Raw genomic sequence first — 15,650 nt, forward strand, 5'->3', positions numbered from 1 at the left:
CTCCCCAAGGTCATAGGCTAGTGAGGGTGTGAAGAGACTGATCAATAGAGTGCTTGCAAGATCTGCAGTATGCTACAGAGATGCAGCTTCTAGGTGTTTGTCACCAATGTGGAGGTGTACTTGTTAAGTCAGGACAAAATAGAGTCACTGAGGACAGCAGGGGGGCAACAGAGAAGTGAGTCATCCACATTTCTCAAGAATTTGTCCAGCCATTATCCCTCCCCTGCCTAACAAGTCTCCAAGTCTAGTTTTACTTATCTCTCACTGGGTCACTTCTGGTCTCACTCTATGGCTAATGTAAAGAACAGAGATTTACTGCCCCAACAACAACAACAATTCCTTCCCTTTCTCACCTTCCCCTAATTAAAGAGCCTATAAATCCCACTATCTGTAACCCCAAGCTCACTGCTCCGCTCTTGAGAGTCAGTCCTGGCAGCTCGTGCTTCCCCCAGCCCCATAGAAACTTCTATCTTTGCCTCAGTGGTCTCCATGGTCCTTGGTCACTCCTAAACCTTACAGCGCTCTTCCACGATGAGTCAGCTCCTCACCAGTGCTCTGTAAGCAACCTAAGTAAACGCCAGTAAACTTACTGGTTCACCAAAATTGGATTTTGGTTTGTCATTTAGGCCCTATCTGAGGTGAATAGACATGTGTTCATGTCTCTGAAGGGAATACAAAAATTATGGTTTATACAGAGCTTAAGAAGACCTGGAAGGATATGCATAAGCCATTATTCAAAATAAAGTTCACATAAAAATAGGGTCATATAAGAGAATAAGATGTAGCAAGGTTCTCATTGTTCTGTTTATAAATTGGTAGTGATGCCATTCTCTTATAGCTGTGTGGCTCCCTTACTATGTTCATAAGTACAGATGTAAAGTGAAAAATGTGGATAATGGGAAAGTTTTACAGTGCAAGTTTGGTGTTAGGCTATGAGAAATGGCAAGGCAGGGGCTCTACTAATAAGGGTAGTGGAAGTCAAAGACATGGGCTTATGTTGATAGTGGGTTCATGAGATGTGAAACTTGTACGGATTTTGAAGAACAATTATATTGAGACTAATGGCAACAAGGCTGAGGGTTGTGAGTTGGTTTTTAAATCAGTGGGATTTAAACATGCAATATTTCAGAGATGGAAGACTATAAGGTGGTTTATTAATGTTTAGGAGAGACTAAAAGAAGAGAGGGGAACTGATGTTTTTGTTTGTGCCATTAACCTATGCGGGAAGTCTAGAGGGTTTTGTTTTCCAGGTAGTCATGGGTTATGATTAAAGGTTAAGTGAATGCTTCTGTTTGCGCAAGACTAGGAAACCCAGGGAACAAATACCTCCCCCCAATTGAGGGCGACCTTTACTCCTTGACCCTCAACTCTTAAGAGCCCGTGTGGTCTTTTCTGCCTAGCTGAAGGGGGTGTACGTGTATAATAAGCCCAGGGTTTTGGAAGCTGTGCTGCAAAGGCTAGGATAACTGACAATGATGCCAAAGTGAAAATGGCCAATAGAGGGCGTACGCGCGCAGGCTGCCGCAGCCTGGGCGGGGCTTCTGGTCAGGGAGACTCCACCGGCTAGAGAGAGCGTGCTGCTGTGAGGTGGCCAGGGTGGGCGGGGCCTCCGCGGGGGTGGAGCTAGACTGCTCCAGAAGGAAGTAGTTCCGGGTCTCGTGGTCTTCTAGGGCGTAGCTCCTGCTGCTTGAGTAGGAGGCGGCGTCCGTGCGAGGGGCGAGGCTTATGAGGAGGGCCGGCGGTGGCGGCAACGGTGGCTACGGCGGCAACGGCGGTAACAGCGGCAACGGCGGCGGCGGCCGCGGCGGTTACGGCGGCCACGGCAGCTGCGGCGGCTACGGCGGCGGCTGCGGCGGCGGCCGCGGCGAGTACGGCGGCCGCGAAGACTGCAGAGAAGGCTGGAAAGACGGCCGCAAAGGCCGCGAAGACGGCGGCCAAGGCCGCCAAGGCGGCGGCGGTGGCAGTAGAGGTGACGGTCGTAGTGGCTGTGGCGAGGACTTCCTAGCCTGGTGAGTACTGCTAGGACGCCGGCCTGGCGTGGAGGCCTCGGCCTTTGGGAGGGTGTGCTCGCTTTCCCAGAGACGCAGTTCTAGAGGTGGCGGGCGACGAAAGGGCGGTGCGGCCGTGGTTCCGTGAGGGACGGAGGTGGCGGGGACGAAAGGGCGGCGCGGCCCGGGTTCTGTGAGGGACCGAGGGGGCGGGGACGTATAGGTAATGGGCGGTGCGGCCCGGATTCCGTGAGGGACCGAGGTGGTGGGGACGATTGGGCAAAGGGCATAGCGGCTGTGGTTCCGTGAGGGACGGAGGTGGCGGGGACGAACGGGCGGTGCGGCCCGGGTTCTGTGAGGGACCAAGGGGGCGGGGACGTATAGGTAATGGACGGTGCGGCCCGGATTCCGTGAGGGACCGAGGTGGTGGGGACGATTGGGCAAAGGGCATAGCGGCTGTGGTTCCGTGAGGGACGGAGGTGGTGGGGACGATTGGGCAAAGGGCATAGCGGCTGTGGTTCCGTGAGGGACCGAGGTGGTGGGGACGAACGGGCGGTGCGGCCCGGGTTCTGTGAGGGACCGAGGGGGCGGGGACGTATAGGTAATGGACGGTGCGGCCCGGATTCCGTGAGGGACCGAGGTGGTGGGGACGATTGGGCAAAGGGCATAGCGGCTGTGGTTCCGTGAGGGACGGAGGTGGCGGGGACGAACGGGCGGTGCGGCCCGGGTCCCATGAGGGACGGAGGTGGTGGGGACGAAAGGGCGGGGCGGCCCGGGTTCCGTGAGGGACCGAGGGGGCGCGGACGGAAGGGCGGGGCGGCCTGGGTTCTGTGAGGGACCGAGGGGGCGGGGACGTATAGGTAATGGGCGGTGCAGCCCGGGTTCCGTGAGGGACCGAGGTGGCGGGGACGAAAGGGCGGGGCGGCCTGGGTTCTGTGAGGGACTCAGGTGCCAGGGACGAACGGGCGGTGCGGCCCGGGTCCCATGAGGGACGGAGGTGGTGGGGACGAAAGGGCGGGGCGGCCCGGGTTCCGTGAGGGACCGAGGGGGCGCGGACGGAAGGGCGGGGCGGCCTGGGTTCTGTGAGGGACCGAGGGGGCGGGGACGTATAGGTAATGGGCGGTGCAGCCCGGGTTCCGTGAGGGACCGAGGTGGCGGGGACGAAAGGGCGGGGCGGCCTGGGTTCTGTGAGGGACTCAGGTGCCAGGGACGAATGGGCGGGGCGGCTGTGGTTCCATGAGGGACTGATTGCCAAGGCTGCTCTAGTGGTTGGCTTTGTGTCCTTTGGATCGTTCTACTGGCTCCTAGCTTGAGATCTTAACATCCCCAGCACCTGCTGATGGACCCCAATTTTCATCCCCTCTGTGGCATTGACGGTATTTCCTGCAGTTCCGAGTGGTTTGTGGGGTTGGGGGTGGTGATGTCTGGCCCTGAGCTGTGGAGACCCTGCTTTGTCCTCAGGAGATGCTCCTACCGTGTACGGTCTTCTTTTCCCCCAGAGCGTGGAGAAGTAGTGATATTTCTCTTGATCCTGCATTGCAAAGTAAAGCTTGGCCTTTTAGAAACGAAAATTGGCACATCCCAGTGTATTTAAGAAACTGGGCCACAGACAGGACTGTCCTGTAGCTAGGGCTAGGAAGCAAAGGGAGTCGCTTTTCTGGAACAGTAGACAGGGTTCCCTGATGCTTCTAGTCAGACAACCTATATAACTTTTTTTTTTTTTTTTTCGAGGTAGGGTCTCGCTCTGTAGTCTCCGGGTGGCCTCAAATTCACGGCGATCCTCCTACCTCTGCCTCTTAAGTGCTGGGATTAAAGGTGTGCACCACCACGCCCGGCTCAGTTTCTAATCTTTTATTCCACTACTACCATTTTAGTAGAGTTTTTAGATAGAAAAGGGATTTAAAGGGGCTAAAGAAATGGCTTAGCGGTTAATGAGTTTGCTCGAGAAGCCTCAGGATCCAGTTTTGATTCCCCAGTATCCATGTAAGCCAGATGCACAAGGTGGTGAATGCATCTGGAATGTTTTTTCAGTGGCTAAGAGGTCCTGGTGCGCCCATTAACTCTCTCGACTCCTCAACTGAAAAAAAAAATGTATATGTATGTATATACACACACACACACACACACACACGTATGTATGTATGTATTTGATATACTTATTTATTTGACAGAGAGAGAATGGGTATGCTAGGGCCTCCAGCTGCTGTAAACGAAATCCAGATGCGTGCACCACCTTATGCATCTGGCTTCCGTGGGTCCTGAGGAATCGAACCTGGGTCCTTCGGCTTTGTAGGCAAACACCTTAACCACTAAGCCATCTCTCCAGCCCCAATTTTTTTTTTTTAAGGAAAGGGGATTTAAAGTCAGGACTTCTTGAATTCTAGGTGTTATATGACATAATAGAAAATTAAGGAAATCAAATTTTTAATTTTCTCTCTCTGTGCCCCTGCCAGCAAAGTTCTGCTGACATGTTTGTGTTAAAATGTTAGCATAACTAGTTAAGAGGCATCCATCTTGTGGTTCCCCCTTTATGGGAGCTTCCTTTTTTGGGGGGAGTGGTCTGGCTCACTTTTCAAAGAATTGACCCATTTGTTATAAATCTATTGTTTTAAGAGTTTTTATGTTAGCCAGTAAATATGTAAGTTGTGATTTTGCTGTAAACCCCTGCCTAAGGTGTAAAATGTAGGTTCTTCCCTTTGGGGTCCAGACTTTGAGATTTGAATCATCTGTACCTGGCTGCAGCCTGAATAAAATCTGCTTCCTGAACATTGTTGGCGTCTTGTCTTATCTTTCCTACCACACTACCACACTTGAACAAGCCATTTAACTTTTCTAAGGTAGTATTTCTTCAACTATGAATAAGGGATTATATATGTTTGTCTTATTATCTTTTAATTTTGTTTCTTTTGTGTGTTTTGTGTTTGTGTACATGAATGAGTGTAGCACTCCCACACCATGGCACACATTTAGAGATCAGAGGACAATTTTGGTTTTATTCTTCACCTAACATCTTGTTTTGGGGCAGAGTCTCTTCAAGGATGCTTATAGGTGTGCCAGCAAGTTGAACCTCTAATTGTCCTGTCTTTATCTCCAATCTTCTTTCACTGGTGGAGATTATAGATACCCAACTTAATGTTTGCTTGTGCAAATGCTTTACCCCTTGAGCTATCTCCATGACCATTTGCTTTATCTTTCTTTCCCTGTGGTTTTAAGGATCACATGAATCATTTTGTGGATAATATATTTACACATACTTTGTCATAGTAACAATTCATGCTTGCATGTAAAAATTAAAGAGCACAGAAGCATCTTGAGAGTCATACATTTCTTAAAAAATTCTAAGTTCAAAAGCTATTCTGAGCTGGGCATGGTGGTGCATGCCTTTAATCCTAGAACGTGGAAGGCACAAGTAGGAGGATTGCCATGAGTTCAAGGCCATCCTGTGACTACAAAGTGAATTCCAGGTCAGCCTGGGATAGAGCAAGTCTTTGCTTTGAAAAACCAATAAATAAATAAATAATAATAATAATAATAACAAGCTATTCTGGGCTGAGACTATATGTAGCTCAGTTGGCAAAGTGCTTGGCTTCCATACACAAAGCCTTGGGTTCCATCTCTAGTGATCAATAAATGGCATGGTGGTGCATGACTAATTCTGGCACTCAGGAGATAGATGCAGCAGGATTAGAAGTTTAGGAGACCTTTTCTCAAAAAAAAAATGTGAATCCAGGCATGTGGGGGGCTGAGGCAGTATTGCAAGTTCATTTTTTTTTTTATTATGTGAGTGTGTATAACATGTATATGGCTACATACATGCCACAGGGTACATGTGGTGATCTGAGGACAAATTTGGGGTATTTGTCCTTTCCTGTTTTGCTTGAGACAGGTTTTCTTTTTTAAAATGTTTATCTGAGAGGGAAAAAGAAGCAGAGGGAGAGAGAGAGAGAGAATGGACACGCCAGGGCCTCCAGCCACTGTAAATGAACTCCAGATGCATGTGCCCTCTTGTGCATCTGACTTACGTGGGTTCTGGAGAGAGTAACTGGGATCCTCTGGCTTTGCAGGCAAATGCTTTAACCACTAAGCCATCTTTCCAGCCCAGTTTCCCTTGCTTTTGTTTTTGCTTTTTTGTGTTCAAAGTCTAGCCAGCCTGTGAGCTTCCAAATACTCCTGGCTCTGCCTTCATTGCTGTAAGCATGTGGGTCACTTTGTGTCAGGTTTTACATGGATGTTGGGGGAATTGAACTTGGCCTGGCAGGCTTGCTAAGCAGGTAGTCTCACGGGGCGGGGTGTGGAGGGGAGCTGCCAAGATGGCCTAGCGATTAAGGTGTTTGCCTGAAAAGCCAAAAGATCCCAGTTCCACTCTCCAGGACCCGCATAAGCCAGATGCACAAGGGGCCGCATGCATCAGGAGTTTTTTTGCAGTGGCTGGAGGCCCTGGCCGCCCATTCTCTCTCTCTGCCTCTCCCTCAGTCTCCAATAAATAAAATATATTAAAAATAACGTTTTTAAGTTGTCTGACTTGAGTCTCATGAGTGCTGAGGATGGGCTGTGCATGACAAGTTTGGGGATAACCTACACACTTATTGAGACTCAGTTTCCAAAGCAGAAACTTTATCCTTTAACCCTCACTCTTACTCATTAAGTTTGAAGTTTTAATTTTTACTTACTGTTTTTTTTTTTTTCAAGTTTTTCATGCTAGGCTTTCACTATCCTAGGCTGATCTGGAATTCACTATATAGGCTTAGGGTGGCCTGTAACTCACAACAATCCTCCTACCTCTGCCTCTTGAGTGCTGGGATTAAAGGCATGCACCACCATGCCTGGCTACTTACTGATTTTTAAAAAAATTATTTATTTATTTGCAAGCAGAGAGAAGGGATACAGAGAGAATGGGCACCAGAGCCTCAAGCTGATAAAAACTTAACTCCACATGCATGCACCACTTTGTGCAACTGGCTTTATGTGGGTACCTGGGAATTGAACCCAGGTCTTTAGGCTTTGCAGTCAAGTACCTTGCTCTCCTGCGCCCTTAGTTGTTTTTTTTTTTTTTGAGGGCTAGAATTATAGTTATGTTCTACCATTCCTGATTCATGTGGTGCATGCTCGGCAAGCATTGTCAATTGAAAATTACATCCACTCCCAACTCAAACTTGAAGATACATACGTGTGTGTGTGCACGCGCGTGCGTGTGTGTGTATTTTTTCTTTTTTTTTCTCTTTTTTTTTGTTTTTTCAAGGTAGGGTCTGTCTCTATCTAGCCCAGGCTGGCCTGGAATTCACTATGTAGTCTCAAGATGGCCTCAACCTCACAGCAATCTTCCTATCTCTACTCCCAAGTGCTGGGATTAAAGATGTATGCCACCATGCCTGACTTAAATATTTTATTTATTTATGGGGGGGGGAGGGAGGGAGGGGGAGGGAGGGATAGGGGGAGGAAGAGGGAGGGAGGGAGGGAGAGAGAGAGAAAGAGAAAGAAAGAATGGGCATGCCAAGGCCTCTAGCCATTGCAAATGAAATCAAGATGCATGTGCCTCCTTATGCATCTGGCTTGGGTGGGTAATAGGGAATTGAACTGGGGTCCTTTGGCTTTGCTGGCAAATGTGTTAATTTCTCCAGCCTCTAAATTGGAAGTTTTTATTACTGCTACTCTAGATTGTATTCAAAACAATATCTGGGGACTGGGGATGTATTTCTAGTACAGCAGCATGTACTTCAACAGGACTTTTTTTTTGAGGTGGAGTCTCACTCTAGCCCAGGCTTGCCTGAAATTCACTATGTAGTCTTAGGGTGGCCTCAAACTCACAGCGATCTTCCTACCTCTGCCTCCCAAGTGCTGGGATTAAAGGCATCTCCACCATGCCTGTCTCAGCAGCATGTACTTTAGTATACAAGGGGCTGTGGGTTCAGTCTCTAGCACTATAAAGGAAAAAAGAAAAGCAGTATCAAGAGTTAGGAAGTCTGCTGAATGAATATGCACACATGTTAAAAGAATAAATAAAGGTATTATATATAAGTATGAGGTGGCTAGATCAAATAATCATTGTGTTGATACTAAATAAAATAGTCTTTGTGCCACATGGGCTGTAGGCAGCTAGAGGACATAAAAGCTTCTTTCTAAAAAAAAAAAAAAAATTGGCAAGTTCAGGGCTGGAGAAATGGCTCAGTGGTTAAAGGTACTTGCCTGAAAAGCCTGATGGCCTGGGTTCAGTTCCCTAGTACTCACGAATTCCAGGTGCACAAAGTACCAGGAGGCCCTAGCATGTCCATCCTCCCTCCCCCCTTTCTCTGTCTCTTGAATAAATACATACAAGTATTTTTACAAAAAAAAAATTGGCAAGTTTAGATGTGATGCAAGTTGTCAAGTGCCCTCAAATGTGCTGATGATCAGAGCTTCTGATTGAACGTTTGGGTAAGTGACAGTCTGCAGAGTCATTTTTCTAAAAGTAAGGGTTGCAAGGTGGGGAAGTGTTAGTATTGGAATACAAGAACCTGCACTCTAGTTTCAGTTTCTCCATGTTGAGCAGATAATTAATTGTTCTCAGGCTCTGTTTCTTTACCTATGAAATACCAGTAATTTCACCTTCCCCAAGTGCTTGTGAATGAGATATTTGGGTCTTTCTTATGGTCAAGTAGTTTCTCAGGGAAAGAAATTAGTTCTCTTCTGATTTTTGTATCTCTAGTCCCTAATGTTTGTAAATTAACATAGCCTGCCATCACTGATAAAAATTTAGTTCATGCTAATGAAAGTATTGTGTAAGTATGGAATATTGGAATAAATTGACTACAACATGAAGAATAAATATTAAGTAGTCAAGAGAAAACACTATGTTAATCAGTTATAGACTCATCCTTACTTTGACTTGAATTCTGCTTTAGATATCTAATGCCAGGTTAGTGGTCCCTCCTTACAAAGAATATATTTACTCATGCTGAGGTGATAGATCAGTCTCTAAAGGGCTTCCCTAGTATGCATGAGGACCCAAGTTTGATCCCAAGTACCCATGGAAAAATGCTGGGTGTGGTGGTGTATGCTTGTAATCCCAGTGCTGGCAAGGCAGAGATAGGTGGATCACTGAGCCTCACTGGCCAGCCTGTCTATCCTAATTGGCATTCCTGAGGAGTCACACCTGAGGTTGTCCTCTAGCCTTCACATACAGACACACATATATACCTGCACATATATGCTTCTGTTCTCTCACACATGAACATGCACATATGTAAAAATACTTTTAAAAAGTAAAAAGAGCCAGGCATGGTGGCGCATGCCTTTAATCCCAGCACTTGGGAGGCAGAGGTTGGAGGATCACTGTGAGTTTGAGGCCACCCTAGTGAATTCCAGGTCATCCTGAGTTACAGTGAGACCCTACCTCAAAAAAAAAAAACAAAACAAAACACTAAAAAGAGGGCCTGAATAGATGATCAGTGGTTAAGGTGCTTACTTGCCTGCAGTACCTAAGGGCCTGGGCTCGATTCCCCCATGCCCACACAAAGCCAGATGCACAAGGTGGTGTATGCATCTGGAGTTTGTTTGTAGTGGTTAGAGGCCCTGAGGCACCCATTCTCCCTCTCCTTCCTTACCACTCTGCTTGAAAATAAATATTATTTAAAGTAAAAAGATTAAACCTATTCAAGCTGTGTGTGATGGCCAGTACTTGAAAGACTGAAGCAGAAGGATGGTAAGACCAAGGCCAGACTGGGGTATAATAAGAGTCCAAGGCCACCAACCTTGACTACATAGCAAGAGCTTTTATCAAAAAATTCTATGCAAGGCCTGCAGGGATGGCTTAATGGTGAACGCATTTGCCTGCAAAGCCAAAGGACCCAGGTTCGATTCCCTAGGACCCACGTTAGCCAGATACTCGAGGGGTTGCACTTACCTGGAGTTTGTTTGTAGTGGCTGGAGGCCCTGGCATGCCCATTCTCTCTCACTCTCCCGCTCTTTCTCCGTCAAATAAATAAATAAACATAAAATATATTTTTATTTTATTTTTTCAATTTTTATTAACATTTTCCATGATTATAAAAAAAATCCAATGGTAATACCCTCCCCCCCACTTTCCCCTTTGAAATTCCATTCTCCATCATATCCCCTCCCCATCTCAGTCTCTCTTTTATTTTGATGTCATGATCTTTTCCTCCTCTTAAGTTGGTCTTGTGTAGGTAGTGTCAGGCACTATGAGGTCATGGATATCCAGGCCATTTTATGTCTGGAGGGAGCACATTGTAAGAAGTCCTACCCTTCCTTTGGCTCTTACATTCTTTCTGCCACCTCTTCCACAATAGACCCTGAGCCTTGGAAGGTGTGATTGAGATGTTGCTCAGTACTCCAGTCACTTCTTTCCACCACTATGATACCTTCTGAGTCATCCCAACGCCACTGCCATCTGAAAAGAGAAGATTTTCTACCCAAAGTGAGAGTAGCGTTAATATAGGGGTATGAATATTAAGAGAAGTGCTTACTGGGTAGTTTGATAAGCATAGTATATACATTTATCCAGACATAAGCAGACGTTACACCCCTAGGGCTCATGACTACCCCTGTTTTAAGTTTTCAGTATCAGGGATGTATTCCCTCCCATGGAGTGGGCCTCCAGTCAAATTGGAGGGCAGTTGGTTTCCACCATGGCAGATGTGCCACTATTGCACCTGTTGGCTCATTTGGCCTGGCTGGCCAATTATAAGGCTTGCAGTATCCACTGTTGAGTATCTTCACTGGTGGTTTCTCTTTCTCCCATTGAACTGCATGTAGAATGGCTTCTTCCAGCTTTCTGTCAGCAGTAGGGTCTTACCATCAATTCCTGGTGGGAAACCAAGAGCCTCGGCAATGGCCTATAATATTTTGGGGGCATCAGGGACCTCCCTGGCCAACAACTCACTGGAGGCTGACCTGGAATTCACCATGTATTCTCAGGTTGTCCTTGAACTCACAGCAATCTTCCTACTCCAACCTCCTGAGTACTGAGATTAAAGGCCTGTGCCATCATGCCTGGATATTTTTATTTTTTTAATTTTTTGGTGTTTCAGGGTGGGGTCTTGCTGTAGCCCCAGCTGACCTAGAATTAGACTCAGGCTAGCCTCAAACTCACAGCGATCCTCCTACCTTAGTACTGGATTTGAAGGTGTGAGCTACCATGCCCTGCAGAGAGAGGGAAGAAGGGAGAATAGGCTCGCCAGGGCATGTAGCCGCTGCAAAGGAACTTCAGATGCATGTACTACTTGGTACATCTGGCTTAAAAAAGGATACTAGGGCTCTAACCCAGGTCATTAGGCTTTGCAGGCTAGTGCCTCAACTGCTGAGACATCTCCCCAGTCTACTCCCTTACTTTATTTTTAAGGCTTTTTTTTTTAAATATTTTTTAATATTTTTTTGTTGTTCATTTATTATTTATTTATTTGAGAGCGACAGACACAGAGAGAAAGACAGATAGAGGGAGAGAGAGAGAATGGGCGCGCCAGGGCTTCCAGCCACTGCGAACGAACTCCAGACGCGTGCGCCCCCTTGTGCATCTGGCTAACGTGGGACCTGGGGAACCGAGCCTCGAACCGGGGTCCTTCGGCTTCACAGGCAAGCGCTTAACCGCCAAGCCATCTCTCCAGCCCGAGGCTTTTTTATAATTTTGTAAGTGAGCTAATTTATAGTCATTCTTCATTTTTCATGGATAAATATGTTTAGTATGAATTTTTATCTCATCATTGCTTTAAGTGAATCCCATAAAATTTAATATATAGTATTTTCATTGTCACCTTTATTTTGAGACAGGGTCTCAACTCTAGTCCAGGCTATCCTAGAACTTACTCTGTAACCCAGGCTGGCTCAAACTCATAGAGATCTTCCTACCTGAGCCTTCCAAGTGCTGGGATTATAGGGGTAAGCCAGGATTTGTCACTGTTTTTTTTTTTTTGTTGTTGTTGTTTTGTTTTTTACAATTGAATATTTAGACATATGTTTAAATTTGGGGGAAAAAAAGGTCATTTCTTTAAAATTTTGGGAAAGGTGTGGAGCCATACACAAAGGAGGACTTGTTGCTGTTTATGTTTTATTTTTTAAAATTAATTTATTTTAATTATTATGGACATATTTTGTATGTAAACGTCACATGTTGGTACCATCCTTTCCCTCCTCCCTGCCCCTTTTCTGAAGAGGCCTTCTTCATTGGGGATGCAGGTCAACCCCATGGGGCTTGTGGATCATGCATTATGGGGCAGCAATCAGTTATGGGGCAGAGACAGTGTTTCTGTGCAAAATGTACCAACTTGTGGTTCTAACAATCTTTCTGCTCCCTCTTCTGCACAATTCCCTGAGCCATGCTGGGAGCATTTTAAGTCTACTTCAGCGATGGGCACTTAGGAGCATCTAGATGTCTGGTTTGGTAGGTGTTAAGTGTCCTCAGTATCTTTCTCCATAACCCTTGTGCTTGATATCAGCTTAACTAAGAGAGCAGCATTCTTGCTCTTTCCCCAATTCCTCTGTGGTTTCAGCTGGGGCTGGGAGAATGTACTGGGTCGTTTATCTCCTCAAGTCCAGTTCCCATCTGAAAAAGAGAAGCAAATTCTCCTAAGGTGAGTTAAGTCATTCCCAGTTAAATGGGATAACCATTATTAATTTAGAGAGAATGGAAAGGGTTTAGACACGTTTATAGTCTTAAGGTTAGTAGGAGCTTGACAATGGAAAGCGGAATCATTATCTGGATATGATTCAGACTTGTTTTCCAGTTCCAGGTATGGTTCCCTTTCCACTGAGCAGATCTGTTAGCCATTCCAAGAGTGGTTTGTTACCCACCATGGCTGAGTGCCACTATTGCACTTGTGTGAGCATCACATCAGGTTGTTTGCTTCTAAGTTCCTTAGACTTTGAGTTGCTTGGACAGATGTTGGCCACTTTCCCCTGGTAGCTCATGTAGCACCTTCCATCACTAGATGGGCTAATTATCTTCTCAGGATTCCAATCAGGTCTCTCCATGGTCCATGCATACAGCGCTTGGTGTCTTCAGCAGTATGGTCTTACCATTAACCTCTGGTGGGTAGTCAAGTGCTCTGACAGAAGTCTGTTTTGGGAGATCTAGTTGTCTCTGATCAACAGCTCATTGTGGATGTTGACCACATCCTGATACAGGGAACTACAGGCCAAAAATCTTGCTAAGTTCAGAAAATCAAGTGAACAACAGAATATGAGGGAACTGTGGGACTCTCTAAAATGACCAAACATTGGGATCATGGGGATGCCAGGAGAGGAAATCCACACCAGAGGCATAGAAAACATACTGAACAAAATCATTGAAGAAAATTTTTTGATTCTTGCAAAAGAGAGGCCCATCGAGATAGAAACAGCCCACAGAATACCAAACACACAGGACCAAAGAAAAAACTCCTAGACACATCATAGTTAAAACCCTTAACAATGAAAACAAGAGAAAGTGTTAAAAGCAGTAAGAGAGAAGCAATTCACAGCATATAACGGCAATCCCTTTAGAATAACATCAGATTTCTTAATGGAAACCCTGAAAGCCAGAAGGAGGTGTTCATGTTTTCATTTTCCCCCTCCTGTGCCTCTCTTTCCAGGGTCTCAGTCTTTATCCCAGGCTGGTCTCAAACTCACTGTATAGCCCAAACTGGCCTTCAACTCCTGCCAGTCTTCCTGTCTCAGCATCCAAAGTGCGAGGATTACAGATGTTAATCCCCATCCCTAGTGTCATTGTCACTATTTCTTTATACATGTGTAATTTCAGCTACAGAGTACCCAGGAGTTGGTTAACATCAATATGACTTTTAACAACAGAAAGAAAGCATCATTCTATATGGTAGTTAGTGCTTTGGTGCTAAAATGAATTTTAGGATTTTTTTTTTTCTATTTCTGTGAAGAATGCCATTGAAATTTTAATGGGAATTACATTAAATGTGTAGATTGCTTTTGATAAGATGGACATTTTCACAATATTGATTCTTCTAATCGAAGAACATGGGATGTCTTTCCATTTCTTAGTGTCTTCTGCATTTCTCGCTTGAGTGTTTTAAAGTTTCTATTGTAGAGAATCCTACACTTTCTTACTCCAAGTTTTTTGTTTTTTTTTTTTTTTTTAGGCAATTGTGAATGGGAGAGATACCCTGATTTCAAGCTCCGCATGTTTTTTGTTAGTATATAGAAAAGCTACTGGTTTCTGTGTGTTTATTTTGTGTCCTGCTACATGGCTATAAGTGTTTATTAGATCTAACATTTGCTAGTAGAGTCTTTAGGGTCCTTTATGTATAGAATCATGTCATCTGCAAATAATGATAACTTGATCTCTTCCTTTCCAGTTTGTATCCCTTTTATGAGTGTCTCTTGCCTTATTGCTATAGCTAAGACTTCCATTTAATACTAAATAAAAGTGGGAACAGTAGACACTCTTGTCTTATTCCTGAATTTAGTGGAAAAGCTTCAAGTTTTTCCCCATTTAGTATTCTGTGACTGTAGATTTGTCATCTCCTTCCTCTGCACAACTAGTGAAAGCTAACACATAGTCTCAGCACCTATGGCCGTATCCATGCTTGGCCTCCTCAGGTCTGAGTCCCCCCTTCTCAGAACTATTTGTGTTCTTGATTAGGTGTAGTTTTGTGCTGTGTTTGGAGTGTGGCTTCTTTGTTGCAAAGGCTTTCCTGGGGAATTTTATTTTTTATTTTTTATAGTCAAAAAAAGGTGTATTTAGAATTAGCCAGTTGGATCTAGTTTACATGATCCCAGTTTTTGTTGGCAACATCCAAGGCATCATAATTGGGAGCCAGCCGAACATAGGCCTTCTCTCCATCAGGCCTGATCAGGTATTGACTTTGGCCACATCAAGATCATAGTTTCTTCACAGCCTGTTTGATCTGGTGCTTGTTAGCCTTGATGTCCACAATGAACACCAGTTTGGTGTTGTCTTCTATCTTCTTCATGGCTGACTTGGTGGTCAGGGGGAACTTGATGATGGCATAGTGGTCAAGCTTGTTTCTTCTCCTGGGGGGCGCTCTTCCAAGGGTATTTATTTAGGCTGCCTCCAGAGGCATGGTGTCTTGGGTCGCCGAAAGGTGTGTGACGTGCAGATCTTTTATCTTTTTGTGGCTGTGGACGCCTTTCAGCGCGGCCTTCTTGGCTTTCAGAGCCTTTGCTTTGGCTTCAGCTTTGGGAGGAGCAGGAGCTTCCTTCTTCACTTTCAGAGCCATCTTGGCAAAAAGCTCCCAGGGAATTTTAATTCTTTGCATGTGTAAATACTGTATTCATACTTACTATGGAATCTTTCTACATAATTTAACCATTTTAAGTGTACAATTTGGTATTTTTAGTATATCCATAGCATTGTGCAACCACTACCACGATCTTAATTTCAGAGCATTTTTTTTGTTTGTTTGTTTGTTTTTTTTGTTTTTCGAGGTAAGGTTTCACTCTAGCCCAGGCTGACCTGGAATTCACTATGGAGTCTCAGAGTGGCCTCGAACTCACAGTGATCCTCCTACCTCTGCCTCCCGAGTGCTGGGATTAAAGGCGTGCGCCACCACGCCCGGCGCATTTTGTTTTTTATAATCATTTTTTAAAGATTTATTTTTATTTATGAGACTGGAGGGGAGGGGAATGGTTGCACCAGGGTCTAGCCAGTGCAAATGAACTCCAGGCGTGCATGCCACCATTTGCATCTGGCTTACATTG

General features: G+C 45.4%; 1 protein-coding gene across 1 annotated transcript in view; it reads left to right on the forward strand.

Moving 5' to 3' along the window:
• The first annotated feature begins 1,867 nt into the window (after positions 1–1,867).
• Positions 1,868–15,650, forward strand: part of Bclaf3 (BCLAF1 and THRAP3 family member 3) — a 55,072-nt gene continuing 41,289 nt past the window's right edge. The window contains exon 1 of the mRNA XM_045140962.1: positions 1,868–2,009. The gene's annotated coding sequence lies outside the window, so the exon portion shown is untranslated. The remainder of the gene's footprint in view (positions 2,010–15,650) is intronic.

Source organism: Jaculus jaculus, chromosome X, assembly GCF_020740685.1.
Source record: "Jaculus jaculus isolate mJacJac1 chromosome X, mJacJac1.mat.Y.cur, whole genome shotgun sequence".
In the NCBI taxonomy this organism is placed as follows: domain Eukaryota; kingdom Metazoa; phylum Chordata; class Mammalia; order Rodentia; family Dipodidae; genus Jaculus; species Jaculus jaculus.